The sequence below is a fragment of the Phyllobates terribilis genome, unplaced genomic scaffold (genome assembly GCF_046119375.1).
Source record: "Phyllobates terribilis strain yellow unplaced genomic scaffold, ASM4611937v1 Scaffold_2__4_contigs__length_985480577, whole genome shotgun sequence".
In the NCBI taxonomy this organism is placed as follows: domain Eukaryota; kingdom Metazoa; phylum Chordata; class Amphibia; order Anura; family Dendrobatidae; genus Phyllobates; species Phyllobates terribilis.
The window spans coordinates 438707625-438719349 of NW_027362762.1; positions in this window are offsets into that span (position 1 = coordinate 438707625).

Below are 11725 nucleotides of genomic sequence, written 5' to 3' on the forward strand. Positions count from 1 at the left end.
ACTTTAAAAATCCATTTACATCCTATGGCTTTTCTTCCTTCTGGCAACTCTGTTAGTGTCCATGTATTTGAATCATGCATGGATTTAATTTCTGTTTCTCTTGCTCCTATCCATTTATTAGCTTCTTCTTCAGGAAGTTTAGATATGTCTTCCCAAGAGGTAGGCTCATAGATTTTTTTTATGCTGGTCTTGTATGAGAGACGTTTTGGTGGTTCTCTCTCATTGAACGCCTTGGTTCTGTGTCTGTTTGTAGTTGTGATTCTTCACTTTCAGTATTTTGTTCTTCATTAATTTCTACTTCTTTCTCATCAGATATTTCTACAGTTATGTCACTATTGTTTTTCTCACTTTTTGTTTCAACTGAAATCATTATGTCTTCATTTAAATCTTCAATGAATGTCACACTGTTACTCCCCGTAACTCTGTCTGTTTTGGGATCTAGGATTCTATATCCTTTGCAATTTTCACTATATCCAACGAATATTCCTTCTATGGATCTGTTTTGGAGTTTGGAACGTTTTTCTGTTGGAATGAATATAAAAACTTTACATCCAAAAACTTTTAAATGATTGACATTTGGTTTCATACCTAGCCACTGTTCATATGGAGTTTTCTGGAAAAAAGTCGGTTCTGTAGATATGTAGCTGTCATTGCTGCCTCACCCCAATATTTCTCTGGTAGTTTGGAATCCGTCAGCATACATCTTATCATTTCTATTAGAGTTCTGTTTTTCCTTTCTGCTACTCCATTTTGTTCAGGTGTGTATGGAACAGTTTTCTGGTGTACTATTCCATTTTGTCTTAAGTAGTCTTCTATTCTGTGACCTGTAAATTCACCTCCATTATCACTTCTGATGACAATTGACTTCCTTTGAAATGTGTTACTTGATCCTGTTACACAGTCTACAAGTTTATCAAAAACTTCACTTTTGTTCTTAATTAAGTATGTGACTGTGTATCTTGAGTAGTCGTCTATAAAAGTCAACATGTATCTATTGCCTCCTGATGTAGTCACTTTCATGGGTCCACATACATCAGTATGCACCAAATCAAGTGGTCTTTAGCTTTTCATCTCACTTTCTTTTGGAATAGATATCCTTGTGGCTTTGGATTTTATACAACATTCACATCTTATGGTAATTGAGCAATCTGATATCTTTAAATCTTTTGTCAATTCTTTTCTCTGTAGTTCCCTTATACTGTCAGGGTGTCTATGTCCTAGACGTCTATTCCACATGTGAATACAGTTTTTGTGATCATGTGTACATACCTTCATCTGTTCCTTTGGTGTGTCAAAATGATATAATTGTTCATCTGCCTTGACTTGGTTATCATCTTATTTCCTGCAATAATTGCACGCTCATTGTCTTTGAATTTTACTGTAAGTCATTTTGCTGTTAAACGTTTCACAGATAATAATCTGCTTTCCAATTTTGGAACATACAACACATCCTGTACAAAGTTGAATCTTGTCCGAACTTGTTTGAACAATTTAGCATACCTTGTTCGATACCTTCTGCGGTTATTTTGCTTCCATCTGCAAGATAAATGGCTTCTTTCTTATCTAAATCAAGATCAGTAAAGAAATTCTTGTCACTTGTTATATGACTCGTTGATCTTGAATCAATAAACCAACCAAGTGATGATTTCTTGTCTGTTACTTTAAATGTGCCATTCCAATTATTCTCACATGAATCAGAAATTGTGTTTTTTACTTTCTGTGTATGCTTTTTATGTTGTAATTTTTGTTGTTCTGCTTTCCATATGGTACATTCTTTCTTTAAATGACCTTTTATTCTTACATCTGAAGCATTCTCTTGTCTCTTTATTATAGGGTTTTTTAAATTCTGTAGCTTTAAGAGCGTTTTCACTGTCCTTTCCAGTAGAAGAAACATTTCTTTGTTCTTTTCTTCTCTGATATTCATCTATTTGTCTTGTTTTCACAAAATCTAATGTAATGTCAGTTTCTGGTCTCGTCTCAAGGGCATTTATCAAGGCTGTATACGAATCTGGTAAACTGCACAATAATATAGCTGCTACATGACTTTCTTTAATGTCTTCACCAATAGATCTTAGCTGTGATATCATTTCCATCATTGAGAATATGTGCTTCTGCATGTCGTCATTTGCACTCAATCTCATACTGTAAAGCTTTCTTAATAAAAATAACTTGTGATTCAAGCTAGGTCTTTCATACAGTTTTCTTAATGCTTCCCACATTCCTTTCGCTGTTTCTTCATTTCTTATATGTATTAATTGAGCATCATCCACTAATAAGCTAATGGTGGCTCTCGCTTGTCTATTCTTCTTATCCCATGTCTGATTATCTTGGTCTGGTCTTTCTGTAACAATTACTTCCCATAAATCATCCTTAGATAACAACATCTCTACTTTGAATTTCCATAACTGATAATTTTCACTATTCAGTTTAGCTACTGTAAATTTCAGTTCTGTGTTACTCATCATCTTTATATAGTCTTACTTGTTTAGAGAGTTGTACTGAAGATATTCTCCTGTTTTTTCTCTTGCTGATAGTTCCTGTATGTCCTGCCTGTGTTGAATTCTCTGTAATTATATCCAGCTCCTGGGATCATGAATTTCTTTGTCACTCGGTATCTGGATTTATTTCCTTCTGTTTACAGAGCTTATCTGTGTGCTCCGTTATCTGGGGTTATAAACAGGGATACTGCTGCCTGGGCTTGTAGTGCTGGCCTGTAGTGTCTGGGCCCATAACCTGTCGCAGAGTGCATCTTCTTACAGTCACCGCTGTACTTACGAGAGCTTCAAACAGCAAGATATCTTGAGTAAACAGTATTTACTTCATACTAGATAAACATGAGATACAATTCAGTGTCACACAGTCTGTGTGCTGCTGACATAACACATACAGAAAAAAACCCCAAAGGAAGTAAAAACAACCAACAATTGAGAGCTTCCCTCCCCACATTACAGCAAGCATATCATTTTACACACTATCGCCATCTGCTGTCTGGTTAGTATAAAGTCCTCCTTTCACTTATAATAAGTCATAATCTGTTGCATATGCCAACAAATCTCTCCAAAGGTGAGACTATTGCCCTTAATTCCTTGATCCATGACGGCGACCTCACGGTTAAACCAGTGGACAAGGGGGGTGCGGTCGTCGTCATGGATACAGTAAAATATATAGCCGAAATTGATCGGCAACTTGCTGATACTGAGGTATATGAAGAATTAAGCGGGGATCCTAAATTAGTGGTTATGCAAAGGATTAAATTGATTTTGAATGAGGCAATGGCACAGGGCATAATTGATGAGGACTTGTCTAAATTTTTGTTGAAGGAGAATCCGGTTACGCCGGTTATATATATATTCTCCCAAAGATACATAAAACGTTTATAGATCCGCCAGGACGTCCCATTATATCTGGGAGTGACTCTTTGTCGAGTCATATTGGAATCTTTTCGGATAAAATCTTAGGCCCACTAGCAAGAGAGGCAAAATCCTTTATATTGAACACTACTGACTTTTTATGTAAATTGAGTTCGGTCAGGCTTAGTGGTGAGATTATTTTGGCATAATTTGATGTAGTATCTTTATATACGTCTATTAGTCATGAGGTGGGACTTAGTGCTGTGAATAAGATATTGAGTGGGACCCACTTTACATCCAGACAGAAAGATTTCATTGTGAACTTACTTGAGGTTGTATTGAGAAACAATTATTTTTTGTTTGGTGACAAATATTACATGCAGTGCAGAGGAACAGCGATGGGCGCCAGTATGGCACCCACTTATGCAAATTTGGTGATGAGAGTCATGGAGGAGGACCTCGTCTATATGTCCCACCACTTCCGTCATGTATGTGGGTGGTGGAGATACAAAGACAATGTCCTCCTCCTATGGTCTGGTTCTTTGGAGGAACTGTTGGATTTTCATGTTTTTCTTAATGATCTGATTGAGGGCATTAGGCTTACTTTGGTGCATTCAGATAGAGAGATACAATTTTTAGATGTATTAATTAAATATAATAACAATAGATTGAGTACAGAACTATCTGTCAAACCTACGGATAGAAATAACTTATTGAAATATGACAGTCACCATCCACGCAGAATGGTGGAATCGCTTCTTTATAGTCAGATGTTGCGAATTAGAAGGATTGTTAGTGAGGATAGTATGTTGGAGGCTTCTTTGGACTCAATGATGGATAAATTCAGGGTGAGGAATTACCCATGTAAACTGCTAGACAAATGGAAGGACAAAGTGAAGGGAGTGGACCGTAATAGCCTGTTAAATAAACCAGTGAAAAAACCTGGAAATTTGGATAGGATACCGATGGTAACGTCTTTTTGTGAGGAGACAAGATGGTGGCTAATATTGTTAAACGCCACTGGCCAATGCTAAATAAATGTCTACCTGAAATTAAAGAATTTCAATCACCTCTCCTGATATGTTACAAACGTGCTAAAAACATCATGGATAGGTTGATCCGGGCAGACATTGGCTCCCAAAGGGAGACAGTTCAGAGTACATTAACAGGACAACGGAGAACAGGTCGTTTTCCTTGCCTCAATTGTATTAATTGTTCATTTTTACAGAAAGGCAATCAGTTTCAGCTTTCTAATAAATCATTTTTTAACATGCTCATCAAATTATGTTATTTATCTATTACAGTGTCCCTGTAATCTCTTTTACGTTAGATTTTTGAATTAGACTCAACCAGCATAGATATACAATTCGGAAAAAAAGACTTGACTTACCTGTTCCAAAACATTTTACTGAGATGCAACACTCAGAGAAACATTTGAAATGTAGAATTATTGACCACATACCACACTTGAGATGGGGTGGAGACAGGGTCCGTTTGTTGAAAATCAGAGAATTGGAATGGATTAAGAGACTTAAAACATTAAAACCCAATGGATTAAATGTTGATTATAAATTGAGTGTAACTATTTAGGGATGTTTGCTTGCCTTTTCCTCCTTGTGATTATCTCTTAGTCATACATGATGTGGTTATTTTATAGAATTCTAATTAATATTTTATTAATTTTTCTTATTTTTCTTTATAGATCTACCACCACTGTCTGATGTTTGAGGACATGATTCATCCCTATCAAAATTAATAGTTTTTATACTTTATTTAAAATAGCGCAATGTTTGTATAGGAATATGATGATAAAATACATGAATTGGGCTCCATATGATAAAATCTTCTTCTTAATATATGAATTTATACAATATACTGAGGGGTTGCTACACAATTATTTATGGGAGTATATGGACAATTGGGTAGCTTGTGTCATGAGGGGTTGAGATTGGTGCCCTTTTGGGTACTTGTCTCCCATCTCAGTAAGGCCACTGGGTTGCCATCCCCAGCTAATGGGGGCGTTCCCATGCCTCTCAGGCTCAAATATCTGTGACTCATACCTTTAAATGAGTGCAAGACTTAGTTATAATGTGCACTTTAGCGCTGCGTCCCCTGCAGTTTTATAATATATATATATATATGTGCATTGCGCATTCTGACATAGTGAGATTTGGACGAGTTGCCCTTAATAAACATAGATGCCCGGGCTACAAGTCTGTCTATGAACGCAGTGAGGGATGTGTTGACGCCTCCTCACACATGCGCGGTCAGTTTCATATAGGTTTCTATGACGGCGCCGGAATTTCCGGTCTTTGGAACGCAATTGCGCTCCAGAACTGTTATATTCCTTCCGGACATGCGCAAGAGATAGTAGGGACGCTGAGATTTGGCGCTTCTCATGTTTACACTATGGGGTGAGTCAAGTGGCTATTTAAATATGTACAGCCGGTGACTATGATCAATTATGAATAGAAATTATTTTTATAATGATGACTTGAATTTTTTTTGTCTTCTTAGTTCTTTTGCACTTTATATATTGTACACATTGTATGAATCATGATAAATGCTGTATTGATTGTATCTGTATCATGTCTAAAATGTATATGTTGTATTAATTACTGCTAATCAATGTGTGTGATTAAGCAGGTTTAAATACTTGGCACATTGCACTTTCACATTGCTTGAGAAAGGTCCACATTTTTGGACCGAAACGTTGCTACAGCCACATGTGCTATTAAAAGACAATTTTTTCATCATTTATCTGTGTGCTGCCTCCAATCTCTTTGTGGATATACATAGGACTGGTGTGTAACTGGGGGGCTTTGCACCTTTGTTCCATTTTTTTGTGCTGCTTTTGATTCACCTTTTTATTAAAATTAATATTGGTATATGTTATCAAATAGTTGAGATACATTTCGTATGGGTTAATTTGTTGCCATGTAATAATGTTTTATTCTTCTGACCAGGAAAACACTCAATGTTACCTTATGCTTTTCATAGTTGCACTTCAACTTTAGATTCCGAAGCTTATATTCTGTGATCACAATCAAGGTGTTTACGTTTTTTTTTTATTTGTATCTCATCAGTCTATTTCTCTACTCCTGCTGCTAGAAGCAATGAAGAAACGATTGAGAAAATAGAAGATGATCCCTAAGATTTCATAAGAAAAATTCACAAGAAACTTCTAACCAGATATGGACTATCAATAGGAATCAGAGGATTGTCATATGTCGGCATCTGAATTTCTGTTTCTGAACAAAGGCAGCAATTGCTGACTTCTGATTGGTTAACCCTGCTGGGACGCTACCTATGTGCTTTCGATAAGAAGACTGTTGTATTTAGAGAAATCTGAGAGATTGGCAGGGTTGTTAATTAGTCAACTTTGGGCATCTTTTACCGATTGCTGACTGGTCACTCTCTGTTAGGTGGTCATTGAGGCGCTAGGTGTGAAGTAATGTAGAAACTCGTACAGTACAGACCAAAAGTTTGGACACACCTCATTTAAAGATTTTTCTGTATTTTCAGGACTATGAAAATTGTACATTCACACTGAAGACATCAAAACTATGAATTAACACAAGTGGAATTATATACTTAACAAAAAAGTGTGAAACAACTGAAAATATATCTTATATTCTAAGTTCTTCAAAGTAGCCACCTTTTGCTTTGATGACTGCTTTGCACACTCTTGGCATTCTCTTGATGAGCTTCAAGAGGTAGTCACCGGAAATGGTTTTCACTTCACAGGTGTGCCCTGTCAGGTTTAATAAGTGGGATTTCTTGCCTTATAAATGGGGTTGGGACCATCAGTTGTGTTGTGCAGAAGTCAGGTGGATACACAGCTGATAGTCCTACTGAATAGACTGTTAGAATTTGTATTATGCAAAAAAAAAACAGCTAAGTAAAGAAAAACGAGTGGCCATCATTACTTTAAGAAATGAAAGTCAGTCAGTCCGAAAAACTGGGAAAACTTTGAAAGTGTCCCCAAGTGCAGTTGCAAAAACCATCAAGCGCTACAAAGAAACTGGCTCACATTAGAACCGCCCCAGGAAAGGAAGACCAAGAGTCACCTCTGCTTCTGAGGATAAGCTTATCCGAGTCACCAGCCTCAGAAATCGCAGGTTAATAGCAGCTCAGATTAGAGACCAGGTCAATGCTACACAGAGTTCTAGCAGCAGACACATCTCTTCAACAACAGTTAAGAGGAGACTTTGTGCAGCAGGCCTTCATGGTAAAATAGCTGCTAGGAAACCACTGCTAAGGACAGGCAACAAGCAGAAGAGACTTGTTTGGGCTAAAGAACACAAGGAATGGACATTAGACCAGTGGAAATCTGTACTTTGGTCTGATGAGTCCAAATTTGAGTTCTTTGGTTCCAACCACCGTGTCTTTGTGCGACGCAGGAAAGGTGAACGGATGGACTCTACATGCCTGGTTCTCACCGTGAAGCATGGAGGAGGAGGCGTGATGGTGTTGGGATGCTTTGCGGGTGACACTGTTGGGGATTTATTCAAAATTGAAGGCATACTGAACCAGCATGGCTACCACAGCATCTTGCAGAGGCATGCTATTCTATCAGATTTGCATTTAGTTGGACCATCATTTATTTTTTCAACAGGACAATGACCCCAAACACACCTCCAGGCTGTGTAAGGGCTATTTGACCAAGAAGGAGAGTAATGGGGTGCTACGCCAGATGACCTGGCCTCCACAGTCACCAGACCTGAACCCAATCGAGATGGTTTGGGGTGAGCTGGACCGCAGAGTGAAGGCAAAAGGGCCAACAAGTGCTAAGCATCTATGGGAATATTCATTTTCCTTAATAGCGCACACACTGTACTCGCAGCGCAGCTCCTACTGCTGCTCTGCGGTCATGTGTGCCTGCTATTAAACATGAATATTCACTACAACCCACTCCCATGGGCGTGGGGAGTAGTAAACATTCATATTCTTTAATAGCAGGCACACGAGAGAGCAGAGCCACAGCAGGAGCCGCACTGTGGGTACACTGTGCGTGCATTTAAAGGTGCTCCCCACGTACATAGTCCCGGCGTGTGGAGCAGTGACTATACCAGCAGATTATCTTACAGTGTGAGGACACATGGTAGTGACACCATGCACGGCTCACACAGTGAGATCAGTGTCAGCAGCAGAGCAGGACGCAGCGCTGGTGCAGAGAGAAAGTGAGTATAATAGTTTATTTTTTGGTGTGCAGCATGATGGAGATCAGGGGATGCCAAGCAAACCAGGATGGAGGGGTGCCAAGCATACTAGAAAGAGGGATGAGGGGTGCCATGCATACCAGGAAGCGGGATGAGGGGGGTCATACATACCAGGAAGAGGGATGAGGGGGGCCATACATGCCAGGAAGAGGGATGAGGGGGGCCGTGCATACCAGGAAGAGGGATAAGGGTGCAATGCATACCATGATGAGGGGTGCCATACATACCAGGAAGAGGGATGAAGGGTGCCATGCATACCAGGATGGAGGGGTGGCCAGCATACCAGGAAGAGGGATAGGGGTGCCATACATACCAGGAAGGGGGATGAAGGGTGCCATGCATACCAGGAAGAGGAATGAGGGGGGCAATACATATCAGGAAGAGGAATGAGGGGGGCCATACTTACCAGGAAGAGGGATGAAGGGTGCTATGCATACCAGGATGAGGGATAAGGGGTGCCATACATACCAGGAAGAAGGATGAAGGGTGACATACAGTACAGACCAAAAGTTTGGACACACCTTTACATTTAAAGATTTTTCTGTATTTTCATGACTATGAAAATTGTACATTCACACTGAAGTCATCAAAACTATGAATTAACACGTGTGGAATTATATATTTCAGTGTAAAACAACTGAAAATATGTCTTATATTCTAGGTCCTTCAAAGTAGCTACCTTTTGCTTTGATTACTGCTTTGCACACTCTTGGCATTCTCTTGATGAGCTTCAAGAGGTAGTCACCGGAAATGGTCTTCCAACAATCTTGAAGGAGTTCCCAGAGATGCTTAGCACTTGTTGGCCCTTTTGCCATCACTCTGCAGTCCAGCTCACCCCAAACCATCTCGATTGGGTTCAGGTCTGGTGACTGTGGAGGCGAGGTCATCTGGCGTAGCACAACATCACTCTCCCTCTTGGTCAAATAGCCCTTACACAGCCTGGAGGTGTGTTTGGGGTCATTGTCCTGTTAAAAAATAAATGATGGTCCAACTAAACGCAAACTGGATGGAATAGCATGCCGCTGCAAGATGCTGTGGTAGACATGCTGGTTCAGTATGCCTTCAATTTTGAATAAATCCCCAACAGTGTCACCAGAAAGCACCCCCACATCATCACACCTCCTCCTCCATGCTTCACGGTGGGAACCAGGCATGTAGAGTCCATCCGTTCACCTTTTCTGTGACGCACAAAGACATGGTGGTTGGAACCAAAGATCTCAAATTTGGACTCATCAGACCAAAGCACAGATTTCCACTGGTCTAATGTCCATTCCTTGTGTTCTTTAGCCCAAACAAGTCTCTTCTGCTTGTTGCCTGTCCTTAGCAGTGGTTTCCTAGCAGCTATTTTACCATGAAGGCCTGGTGCACAAAGTCTCCTCTTAACAGTTGTTGTAGAGATGTGTCTGCTGCTAGAACTCTGTGTGGCATTGACCTGGTCTCTAATCTGAGCTGCTGTTAACCTGCGATTTCTGAGGTTGGTGACTCGGATAAACTTATCCTCAGAAGCAGAGGTGACTCTTGGTCTTCCTTTCCTGGGGCAGTCCTCATGTGAGCCAGTTTCTTTGTAGCGTTTGATGGTTTTTGCAACTGCACTTGGGGACACTTTCAAAGTTTGCCCAATTTTTCAGACTGACTGACCTTCATTTCTTAAAGTAATGATGGCCACTTGCTTTTCTTTACTTAGAATTTGTATTATGGCAAGAAAAAAGCAGCTATCAGTCTATTCAGTAGGACTATCAGCTGTGTATCCACCTGACTTCTGCACAACACAACTGATGCTCCCAACCCCATTTATAAGGCAAGAAATCCCACTTATTAAACCTGACAGGGCACACCTGTGAAGTGAAAACCATTTCCGGTGACTACCTCTTGAAGCTCATCAAGAGAATGCCAAGAGTGTGCAATGCAGTCATCAAAGCAAAAGGTGGCTACTTTGAAGAACCAAGAATATACAACATATTTTCAGTTGTTTCACACTTTTTTGTTAAGTATATAATTCCACGTGTTAATTCAGAGTTTTGATGCCTTCAGTGTGAATGTACAATTTTCAAAGTCATGAAAATACAGAAAAATCTTTAAATGAGAAGGTGTGTCCAAACTTTTGGTCTGTACTGTACATACCAGGAAGAGGGATGAAGGGTGCCATACATAACAGGATGAGGGATGAAGGGTGCCATGCATACCAGGATGAGGGGTGCCATACGTACCGGGATGAGGGGTGCCATGCGTACCGGGATGAGGGGTGCCATGCGTACCAAGATGAGGGGTGCCATGCGTACCAAGATGAGGGGTGCCATGCATGCCAAGATGAGGGGTGCCATGCATGCCAAGATGAGGGGTGCCATGCATACCAGGATGAGGGGTGCCTTGCATACCAGGATCGGGATCAGGGGGTGCCATGCATACCAGGATGGGGGATTGCGGTGCCATGCATACCAGGATGGGGGATTGGGGTGCCATGCATACCAGGATGGGGGATTGGGGTGCCATGCATAACAGGATGGTGATGAGGGCCACGTATAACAGGAAGGAGGGGCATATATATCAGGAAGGGGGATATTAACAGAATTGGGGGACATTACCCCTATAAGTGTCAGCAGCAGACCCCCTTAATAGTACATCATGACCACATTTTTTGCTAAAAAAGTTTTTTTCTATTTTCCTCCTCTAAAACCTAGGTGCATCTTATGGTCCGATGCATCTTATAGTCTGAAAAAAAGGTAATAAGAAATGTCATCTTGGCAGGAGCTCAATGGGTAAAAAAAAGTGCGCGGATTTAGATCTATATTGGATTTTGGCGCTAAAATGTAACAATATATTATACAATAATTTTATTAGCAGTGGGATAATAAAATGAGGTTGTTAGCTACCCAAAAGTGATCAGTACTATTTTTATGATGATGTGTCCCTATAATGCCTTGAAAAAGTATTCATACCACATGAGCTTTTCCATATTTACTAGCTAGACAGAACAGAAATTCATTGTTACATACAACTGAACAGAAAACCGAAATAGACTTATCAGTAACAAATTTCCCTTGGCCCAGCGTAAAACCTTCTTGTCAGGGACTTTACAGGAATCAAGTATCTTAGTCAGACATTCCACAATGTAAAATCAGAAAACACTCAAGCAGACTTCAGACATAGCAAAAA